Raw genomic sequence first — 11,371 nt, 5'->3', positions numbered from 1 at the left:
CTCTAGGCAAACGTACTTCATAAGTAAAAGCAGAACAGAGCCTCTTCCCTCTCTTCCTCTTGTCCTGGCTATTACATTTCACATGGAGCCACAAAAGTTTCTCAGACTTCTTATCACCACAAACACTGAAAGCAGACAATGACCTTGATAATGTCTCGCCAGGACCCAGAACTACAGCTGAGCTTCCTACCAAGGGAGCTACCAAAGATACTATATATGATGTAAGTCTCCATATAGGCCAGTGGTTCGCCTTCAGGAAGTTAGACCCTAAAGGACTGTAGACAGGCAGAAAGATGCTCATTTCAGAGGGCCACGCTGGTTTGTCAAACCAGCTTCCTCAGAGTGCCTCAGCTGGCATGAACTTCTGCCAGCCTGCACAAGAAATGAATCCCTAGAGCAGTATTTGTTGTCTGTCCCTGCAGAGATTGTTTTACTTCTCATTATTCACATCCCTGACCAGTTACATTATTATTTCTGCAGCTTGTCACATTCACTTCACCATCCTTCCCTTCACACTCTTACCATTATGGAAGCACTGGACTTGTTTGCCTACCTCACAAGCACTTCCAGTTCAATGCCCTGCTCATTTTGCTACATCTACTCCAGTGCCTTGCAAATGGCTTTTTGCTTGCATGCTTTCAGTAAGCAGATCACCAGATCATCCTCATAGAAGCTGCTACAGATACAGCACATTTGGAGATGGAGGAACAGCTGAATGAGAATGAGATGAGGGGGGCTCTATCTCCTGATTCCATTTATGTTACAGTGTTTGATAGCCCACTTTGCTACAGAGCTTTTCATGGCAAAACCTCAAAGCAGTGATTTTGACTTAGGAACAACTGTGAGAGGCAAGAACTCAGTTAAGGTAACAGGGACCCCCATTTTGCCATTTCTGCCACATTCTCACTTTATGGCCTCTAGCAAGACTCTGAACTTTCTTTAGTTCGCTTGTTCAGCTCAGCTTTACATATGCCTCCCCAGAAAGATAGCAGAGAGGTAGTGTTCATAGCAGAAAATACTTTCTTTTCATGGTACATGTTTAGCATGAGCCTTAGAGCAGTAAAGGCAGATCCTCCTCCTCACACTTATTTCAAGAGCCAATACCTCATCGATCCAAGGCTGTATTTAATGTGTGTTTTTCCTCTAACAAAAAAATTCTAAAGCCATCTACCACTTGTGACAAGTGCTGCCAAGCTGAGTCATTTTTATTACTGTCTTAAAGGGTAGGTGGAAGATCGTATGGATTTTTACTGCTTCAGGAAAAGGAATCTTATTACAAGCTGCTGTTGCCTTTTTATTCTCTGTTCAGCATATGTGGCAATGCCATCGGAAGTATTCACAATTAATTTATTCATTTCTGTAAAAGTAGTATTTTATAGACTTGATACAGACATATTCCCATCAGGAAAATGGACACATGGGATGAAACAAAACAGCTTCCAGAACAGGTCTTCTGAAATCATTGATGTTAATTGGAACTCATTTCCACAGAGCAGGAGGAGATCTTCATCCTGGAACCACACATGCTCTTCCTCCACCATGTTTGCTGGGCAGGCACTGAAATGCACGTCCACAGTTTCCATATCTAAGACCTGCCAGGAGAGCCGGCATCTGAGCAGAGTAGATGCAGCTGAATAAGTAAAGAGAAGTTGTACTTTCTTTGCAGAGAAGGAAGAGTATGGGGCACCTTTGCCTTGCTTTACAACTCCCCTGCTCCCAGTGTGAAACTAGCTGCTTACACTGATCAAGTCCTGGCTGCCATCCCACTGTGGTTCATACTCTCAATCTCCTTTGCTTTGCCACAGATCAGCCTGAAACAAGGAACCCTATGAACAAGCACACTCAGATAGTCATGCTATGTTAGATATTACATTCCTCTATATGACCAAGTCATACACAGACAAAAGAACAGCAGATGACAAAAGGAGGAAAAGATTCCTGGGGAGGGAGATGGCATTGAATGGTTCCTGCCCAGTTGTCTTCAGAGAGAAATGTATCCCTCAGTACAATGCTTACTGCATGCACTGATATATTCCAGCTCATCTTTTGCCTTCTTTAAACTCAAGTTAGCAGGTAAATACATGCTTACAGGACAAACAACCCAATCCCAGACTAAAACAGCCTGTGTTAGGGCTGGACTCAGCCACACCACACCTGCCAAGCTGCTCTCAGAGCCATCCTCCTCACATGCCAGCATCAAGGGGGTGAGGATGCCTGGGGCAGACAGGGTAGTCTAGACTTTCCTGCCCTAGGGTACATGAAGCCCTGCCAAGACCATGCTGAGACTGTTTAATCCTATTAAAGCACAAGCTGGGAGTACATGATATTCATTAAGAGAGAATAGCTTGCTTTGTTTCCAAGATCTAAACCCCACAACAGCAGACGCTGTGGGATAACCCACCATTATTGATCTCCACAGGCAGGGCTTAACATACCCAGGTTTCACGGCTTGAAGAAATCCCACAGCCCTGCTCTTTGCTCCCATATGAAGACACAGGCCTAGAATCCCTATCCAGCACAAAGGGGTTTGCAAATGAGGTTACAGCTAGTCCTCCAGCTGCTGCTTTACAAGCAGACCTCTGTACACTTCGTCCATACAGAGTTAACAGCCAGTTGTCACCAATCTTGCTGCTGTCGAAGTACCTAACTGACCAAAATGGGAATGTCACCTTTTTCACCCCACTCTGGATGTTTCTAAATCTCTCACTATGGCTGCTAACTTTGGATGTACATGTGAAAGTTACAGGGTGCAACCTTCAGGCTGTGAAGGAAGAAAAGAATTATCTGGTTGTGCAAGTCAGCAAATAAATCTGGTCAGGAACAGTAATAATTTTTCAAAAGCTGAGGGAAAAGCTCTAGGAAGATGGGCTGTGCAAACTCAGCCAGTTTTCTTTGTGTGGGAAAGTGCAGGTATTCCATAGCACATGAAGGTCTTTTGCAGCATCCATCTCAACCACAGGATTCAATATTTCCAATGGTTCTAGCTGTCCCCAACATTAATACATCTACAAGGTTAAAATAAATACCTGAAACATGAAGTTTTCCCCTTCCAAAACTGCTTATTTTTGAGATACTTGTGCTGCAGTGCAGCACACCAGAGTTGATTAGATAGCACCTTACTAAGGAAGTGATGAAATCAGCATTGTTACTTTTATTCATTCCACCTATAATGAGCTGAAGCAATTCCTCCCACTCTTATGCCATTCAGAAAGACACAGCCGTGTGTATCCAGGTAACCACTGCTGGCACCACAGAGCTCACTGCAGATGTGTGCCCAGGGACACATCTCCCTGGAGTTCATGCAAGGGCCAAGAAGGAAGGGGCCAATCCTCCTGAAATGGTAACACACCTGAGCCTACCGAAGACAACATTTTTATCCACTCATCTTGCCCTGAGAATCCTGGTGAGGGTGTCCAGGTGCTGGACTGCTTTGTGTACACATAGAGCTATGCAACAAATAAATAAGAGAAGCAGGAGGACAACAGCAGCAAGGGGAAGACAAACTTATGCATGTAACCAAAAATGAAGTGATTTTATTCCTTTATGCATATTTCCTGTCTCATTTTCTCTGCATCCCCAAGTACTAAAGCACTGCCACCCTATCTTCTGATAGCAAAAACCTGCCCCCCAGTAATAACCACAAACCCAGTTATTTAAAGAGACTACCAGCTGATCCTGCTTCCCTGCCCCCTCAGTCAACTGAGCTGTCATCCTCCCCTCCCCCTTGATGCTTGCCTCAGGTAACTCCCCTTTAGATCTTCACTAAGTATTAATTCACTGTGCTGCTGAAGAATTGCCACAGACCTTTCCATGCTGTTTGCATCCACTAACAGTTGGCATAAACCAGAAGACCCCATTCTCTATACCCAGGAACTTGTTTTTTTAAAAAGTGGTAGTGTTTAAAACAAAACATGAATATAACGTGGGTTTTTTTTTGCCACTAAAAATTAACGTTACACAACACTTCCTCCACATATCCAATTGTGTTTTTTTCAGAGCCTCTGTAGTCAGTTCTTTCTTAAGGAGGTACTTTATATGCTCTCTGAGGCAGTATTCATACTATGCCACATATCCTTGCTGTTGCTATGGAAATCATTCCTCCATAAGCCGATGTGCAAATGCAGGTCTCATTGCCGAGTACAGAGGCTAAAGGTGTGCATGAGTCAAACTATTTTTCTGTGCATTATTCCTCTGCAGCCTCACTACTGCTAGGGCACAGGGGGAAGGAACAATTAGTGTCTTTAACAAGAACACCTATAACAAGGAGCTCTGAAGGGAGTTAGCAGGGTATTAGTAATACTGGATAGTCATGGGAAGCCTCTGCAGCCAAGCATGATTTAGACATCCAGCTCACCTGCTCTGAGTGCCACAAAGTGACAGGACTCAGGCACAGGAGGTACAAAGCATCATTTGTGGCATTTTTAAACCATTGAGGGGGAAGTAAATAATGATGCATCATCATGGATACAAGGCAGACAGTATCCCACCCCCTCTGCAGGCCTGTAGCCACTCAGAAAGGTCAACGATAAAATTATGCTTTTGACAAGTATCTGCTGCTGGCTATAGAGAGCCAGAGCCTACAGAGCTTCCCGAGAGCCATCTGAGTTGGGCAAAGCAGCAAGACTAAAAGGGAAAGACACCTACAGAAATCAAGCTTCTTCACACCTGCCATGTCTGGTACCTCTTCTAATCATGGTTCTTGTGCGACCAGCAAGTACTAATGTGGATACTGGAGCACTCCCAGTCAGAACACAGATTGATGTAAGCAGGCACTTTTCAGTAACAACCTCTGCCCTCTCACAGTCTAACAAGAACAGAGGAGCCTGTTGCCTCCAGGACTCAGCAACTCTTCACCATCAGTGGAAATGAAACCATTAGAGCAGAGACCATGTACAGCTAGCTGCAGAGCTCCTTCATGCCCACTGCAGCCAGACATGAGCATCTGTCTATGGGCGTTGATGAACATTTCTGTTTCCAGAGCAGACAAGAACCACCCTACACACTTCTTTCTCCCTGCACTAGAACACTTCGTAGTAATTTCCATAGATGTATTGCAATATTATGTCTCAGAACAGTTCCTCTGCCTTGGTGGTTTTCCTAGTTCCTCCCTTCTGCAGCCTGGGGGGAGACTGTGATCAGGGAGGAAATAAGGGGGATAAGGAACTCAGATTTATATTAGGGTTTTCAAGGCAGGGGTGTTTGGCTTTATTTTTAATTTGACAGACATTATAGTGCCCATCTGAGGGCTCAAGATTGTTTGGGTTGAGGTTTTTCTGTTTGTTTTTCCCTTCAAATGAGGAATTAGGAGGCCATAGCAGAGAAAAGCTGATGAATCAAAAAAAAAAAAAACAAAACCATGAGATTTGTTTTTTTCCTGCACTCCATTGAAAGAACTGCTCCTGCAGAAGACCAGCAAGTGGTCCATCAATCACACAAACTAAAGGTTTCTATTCACATCTTATCCCCTTTCTCACTGCCCTGCAAGAAACACAGGTATCATATCCATGCTCTCTTCTTAATTATCTTCTGCCCTAGACATTAAGGAAATCTTAAAAGCACAGCAAATAGCTTAGAGTTAGAGAGGCATGGAAGTTCATGGGGTTTTGAGTTGACTTTTTTTTGTTTCACCAGTTACCCTGGGGAAAGGCAGCCAGATGAAGAACAGATCCCAAGTATCCAAACAAAATCTAAACATCTACATGACAGCTCAGATCACACAGGCAATAATCTCAAAGCACAAGTCCTCTGAGGCAGCAGTATACATGAAAATTAAACACAAACACAGTTAATAGGCTAGAGCATATTACTGTAAATAAGGCAAGCAGATCTTCCTCAACCATAGCCCAAAACAAAGGTAGCACTTACTTCAGTTCAAGCCTAGAAAAGAGACTGCTATCACCCAAAGTTGCAGCAGTCCACGTTACCTTCCCAAATGCAGCTAGTCTGGTTTTCTCTCATCTCCTCTTGTTAACTGCCTTCCAGGAGGTCAGCTGGTCAGTGGTCCTTAGTAGAAACACCTGCCAGTTCTGCACAACTTTGTTAGCAGAGTGCAGAGATGATTGGGGTTTAAATAAAAGAATACAGTTAATGAATATTCATAGAATTTGTTGTAATTGTAACTATCCATGAGCTGCAATGGGCATTTTTATGTTACCTTTCCAGCTAAAAACAGCTGCATTCAGACTTGATCAATACCATCCTAGTATTCTAATAAACTGTTACACCATTTTATGAAAATACAATAACAAGGAAATAGTGTTTTCAATTGCTTTAAGAAGATATGGTTTGAATGTGAATTAAATCATGCTGTCATAGAGAAGTATCTTGTGATTTATAAGTACCTACCTTATGCAAATTAGTACCACACAATTCTGCAGCGCTGTGGATACATGTCTTTTGTGTGGTAGTATGAACACATACTATGCCTCAAAAGCTTTCAAACATGTGGGTGGGAGCTGGAGAATACAAATGACATAAGAAAGTAAAGGGTTTTATTTCAGGAACAGTTTAATATGCTAGAATATAGAATCAGAGTTTAGAGGTTATGGATTAGAGAGTTGTGTTCACTGTCTTGTTAGAAAGAGTGTAAAATGGTGAAGGAATAGCAGAGGAAGAGATGTATGTAAAGGTATAAGTTTGCATTTATTATAGTTAACCAACATTACTTTTATCTTTAGTATAATGGTGTTCATGATTAATCATATTCTGAGTGTAAATTTAAGAAACGTAATTGTGAACAGATTTGGTATGATCTGCTCATGACATTCATAAGCTCAGACACAATGCCACTGTCAGAGGGATGGGAAGGATTCTTTGCATGTATATGAAAGCCAAAACCTCAGATCCTCTATAAATTCAAACTCTGAACAAGTTCCTGAATCTGATAATCCATTACGATTATTTCTTCTTTCCCAACCGCATCATTTCATGTAAACCGCTTTTTTCTCGGCATCCAGTTCAGAGGGGCAGTTTGAGCTAAAACAATCCTTAGAAATATTTGATACTCTCCTGTAAAACGTGTAAGCGAATTCAGAAATCCAGATCAATCAAGTGACAGATTGGCTTTAATAGTTTCCTATGATGGTTTCTTCAACAGAAACCCAAACCAAAGCCCAAGTAAAATTCAGATGAGATTTTTGCTAATGTTAAGAAACCTTGCCCTTTGCAGTGATTGCTTCATTATGAAATGAAAGATTAAATTAATACATGAGAAAACAGATGCTATTTTTTGCTTTGCCTCAGAAATTACTCAAAAAGAACTTTTACATCTCATCTCTCCATAACAATTTACACCTTAATTTATGTGTATGATGACAAAAGGGGACACAAAACACACATGCCAGTGCCAAATTCTAGCATTAAACTGCAGGCAGGGAAGAGCTTGTCAGCATTTGAGAAGCTGGATGCCATACATCCCCCTCTGCATGAGGTTCACCCTCAGCTATCAAAAGCTCTCAGCTGTAAGTCCCATGGGAGTCTGGTGGCTCAGCACCAGGCAAATGATCTCAATGCCTTTCAGGATGAGACCATTTCCCTACTTGATGGCAAACATTGCAGTGCCTCTTTATACTGATTCTACACACAGAAGTACACTAGTAAATCTCATCATCAGCACATCACACCAAAATTGGTGTTCTCTTGGCTGAACATTATGCAACTTGGCTTTACTTGATCAGCAACTCACCCTGAGATACCAATATAGGAAGGATATTTTCATCTGACTAGACTGTTACTGGGACCAAATGCTATTCTTCTTTCCCTGCCACTCCCCTCTGTTGCTGGATTTAATTTGTGAGAATATTTATCCTGCAGACAAGAAAGAAATAATGTGTCTGGTTTTGTCGTTTTAAAAATAATCCCAGAACCTTTTAAGGGTTGATAGCATTTAATGCAATGTCTTGTCCTTTCACAGGACCAGAACTAGGCTCTAGTATTCTTTTCTGTTACAAAGCAGAGAAAGAAATTGATGTTTCCTTCTCTTCAGTATGAGCCTTTGGCCCTGAGTTCAAATCTCCATGCATCAACTCTAGATTTAGAGCTGGAGAAAGACAGACAATCATATATGTTTATCAGATGCATCAGTTCTTCTGATTTGGGATAGCAATATGCATCTTGCCACTTCAAAGAGAAACCTCCCAGTTACTTGGCTGCTGAATATCAGGAAATCCCAGCGAAGTTGTTGCTGTGCACACAATGGAGTTGTTCCAAATACTTTCATTAAGTCCAGCATATTCAGGATGTGTCTGAACATGATACATGATGAGGTCATTTGTGCCACCCACTTGTGTTTGGACTGAAATGACCCGAAGGTGCCAGGACCCACATGGCGCTGGTGCAGTGTTTAGCCCTAACAGGTCCCATGAGTAGGATATATTGCACTTTCTGGTCACTGGCTTGCATTGGTATCCTTACACAGTGTAGTAGTATTTCTGGGTGTTTTACAGCTTATGAGGCTGTTTGTGGCATCCCATTGTATCTTAACAAAACTATTTCTAATAAAAAGCAGATTTTTGTAAAATTGCAAAATTCTGGGGGTTGAAAAATTGATTAATTTACGGAAATATTATTTCAGATTAGTTCCATGCTGTAAATCAGTAGAAAGGCATGTTTTTCCCAGAAGACTGATTCAGGATTACTTGAAGAAAGGCATTTCAGAGTGATCCAGCAGAAACTTTACTTCAGCCAGCAGCAGTTCAGCTGTCTTCATTCATCAACAAAATAAATCCTCGTGTTTTCTCCCAATGACACCAAACATTAACATGCTTCCTTAGGAAGAACAGACTTGCAGTGAGTCTGGAATGGGATGTACATGTCCTTTGTCATGTTGTAAACTGGAATCAATCCTGGTTTAAATGCAAGTCATAGACAAGGCTAAGAAGCTACCTGGTTCTGTTACAGCTATACTGTTAGAAAAGAGTAACTTGGTACAAAGAAGACATTACATACAGTCAGAACTTACATTCAGTAGCAGCAGTTCCTGGTCTAGGAGTACGGCTCTAGATGATGTTAGGATGACGATTTGGTATTCCAACTGCAGTGGAGAATACACACTTGTCCCGATGTGACATGCAAAATGACAGTGTCCACAGCACAGTACTGTTTTAGCCATTAAACATTTGTTATGAATACCTAGCAGCTGAAGCTGGGAATAGTTTCTAGGGTGAAGGGCTTACATTCCCCCTATAGACAGAGTGAAAGGGAGAGTCAGCAGCTGCTGAGGTTATTAGTCCTCAGCCAAAACTTTGCAAGCTTCTGACCCCGCATGTTTTTGCTGGACTGAATGCCTCCATGAACATGCAGCTGCAGAGGCTGCAGAGGTGGTGTTGCACTTGCTCTGGTAGGGAAGTGTGTTTGCATCTCCACCATGTTCAGCTCCTCAGAGCAGCTGAGTTTATCAGCTTCTGACTGATGCTTCTAACATGCTTTGCTCCTCTTTTTCACTTGGGACTGGTATGACTAATAAATACCTCATGTCATTTTTTAAACATACTATTAGCAGCTATTCCCTTTCACCCCTCATGCTCAAGCCATCTTAATAAGGTAGGAAGTATGCTAAGCTTGAAGAGTTCACTACACTAGTTCAGCCTAGCAATATTCTCACAGGTGAATGTCCTTGCAATTGGGAAGAGATGATTATGGAAACTCGTCTATGCTTAGAGCATGCAGCACTTGGTGAATTTTTCAGGGAAGCTGTTTCCATTTTTCTCCTGTGAGCAGAACCAGTATTAAGTTATTCCTGTCAGCTGGGAAGTCTTGTGGTTGAGTTTTTGTGTTCAGTTGACTTTGTACAAATATTGTCCTGAAAGAGAGGTGGAAAGTCTTGACACAGAGGCAATCCATGCACTTCAACATGGTGATGTTTGTGGTAATTTTATTGCATCCAAGAATACCTTCCATAAGGATTCTGTGCTTCAGTGAGAGTACTGCATGAGCTGTCTCACTGGCTGACAGCACACAGACAGCAGGATATAAATGTGGCAAATTTGCTGTGTGCTGATGAAAGAGAGGGTGAAATGGTTGGTTGTCATCTTAAGTGAACTGGGGCAACCAGGGTCAAGTCCAGTGTAACTACAGCACAACCTTCTGCAAAGATGCTGAAGGTAGCAATGGAATAGCTCAGAGGCTTCTGTTTGCATCATTTCTGGTTTGGATATATTAGCTTCAGCCATCTGGTTTTTAGCCAGCCTAAGGTAAGAGCTGATTATGTGGGAAGCTTCAAACTCATCTATGGCACCTCAGGAGACTACGGATCTTAGGCACCAGTTTAGTTATGAACTGAAAAGCTTACTATCTGGAAAGAGAAATAGAAAGAACATCCTCAAATACAGATAATCCATAAGTAAAAATTACCAGTTCATTCCAAACCCTTTGAACTATTTGCTTGAACTAAATACTGGAAGTATAACAATTTAAAATGAGTTGAAATATCCAATCAAATATGTTTGTAAATTCTGGGTTTGAAGTAACTTTTAAACACAATGTTTTTGACTACTCTGACAAGTACAGAATTATAGCTCCTTCTAACAGATCTAGAACTATTAGATATACAGTATCTATAGCATAATAATGCAAAATAAAAGACAGGTTATGCCTGGGATAACACTTCACAGCAAATAGATCATTAGGTCTTGTTACATTTCAATAAAGTATATCCTATTAATTCACTTACATTTTATAGACTCTATAGATAGACTGAATTTATGTAATTTGTGCTTGTGGCTGTTTCTGTCAAGATGAAATTGGCAGGTCCTTACACATTGTGATTAATGATCTGCATTTAGAATGTCTGTAAGCATGTGGTCAAAACTGTCAGCTCATAAAGGAATGGGTCTGCCCCTATTACTGGCTCCCTCACAAAGATGCATGACTTGTGATTTGCAACACAAAAGTCATTATAACGATAGAAACAAAGCAATTCCTATGTACAGAGTGGGTTTTCCCTCTCAGCTAGTGGCAAGCATGTATGTCCTATCCTCCTTATATGCTCTTGAAGCCTCTCTAGGTATGGTTACACTACCCACTTGGTGCAGCAAGCATGGGGAAGCAATGAGGTACAATTTGCTGCAATGAGTAATGGCTCTGGGGCTGTACAACAGCATCACACCTTTAACAGCAAAAAGGTTTCCTGCCTTAAGCTAACACCATGCACAGCTAGTGCAGTGATTACTGGGGAAACCCTGCATCCACGCAGACAATGAATCTGTTTCCGTGGCACACTGGGGTGTGACTTGACTTTGATGCCACCGAGGAAGGGAATGCAGGACTCCAAGTATAGCTGCAGGGGAAATTTCCCCAAAAGAACCTCTCCAGTGCAATAAATAACTCAGGTAAACAAACCCTAACAGAGGCATGTTGTGATCTGTCGGGAAGT

At 41.8% G+C, this 11,371-nt stretch overlaps 1 long non-coding RNA gene across 1 annotated transcript; it reads right to left on the bottom strand.

Moving 5' to 3' along the window:
* Nucleotides 1–1,323: 1,323 nt before the first annotated feature.
* On the bottom strand, nt 1,324–6,449 carry LOC115945662 (uncharacterized). Its single transcript, XR_004079943.1, has 3 exons — nt 6,346–6,449; nt 5,925–6,034; nt 1,324–1,592 (listed from the first exon to the last, which is right to left on the bottom strand). It is a non-coding gene; the product is annotated as an uncharacterized lncRNA (long non-coding RNA).
* Between the last annotated feature and the right edge of the window lie 4,922 nt (nt 6,450–11,371).

Source organism: Melopsittacus undulatus, chromosome 4 (assembly GCF_012275295.1).
Source record: "Melopsittacus undulatus isolate bMelUnd1 chromosome 4, bMelUnd1.mat.Z, whole genome shotgun sequence".
Classification (NCBI taxonomy): Eukaryota; Metazoa; Chordata; class Aves; order Psittaciformes; family Psittaculidae; genus Melopsittacus; species Melopsittacus undulatus.
The sequence above is the reverse complement of the archived record's forward strand: the minus strand, read 5'-3'. Positions and strand labels throughout refer to the sequence as shown.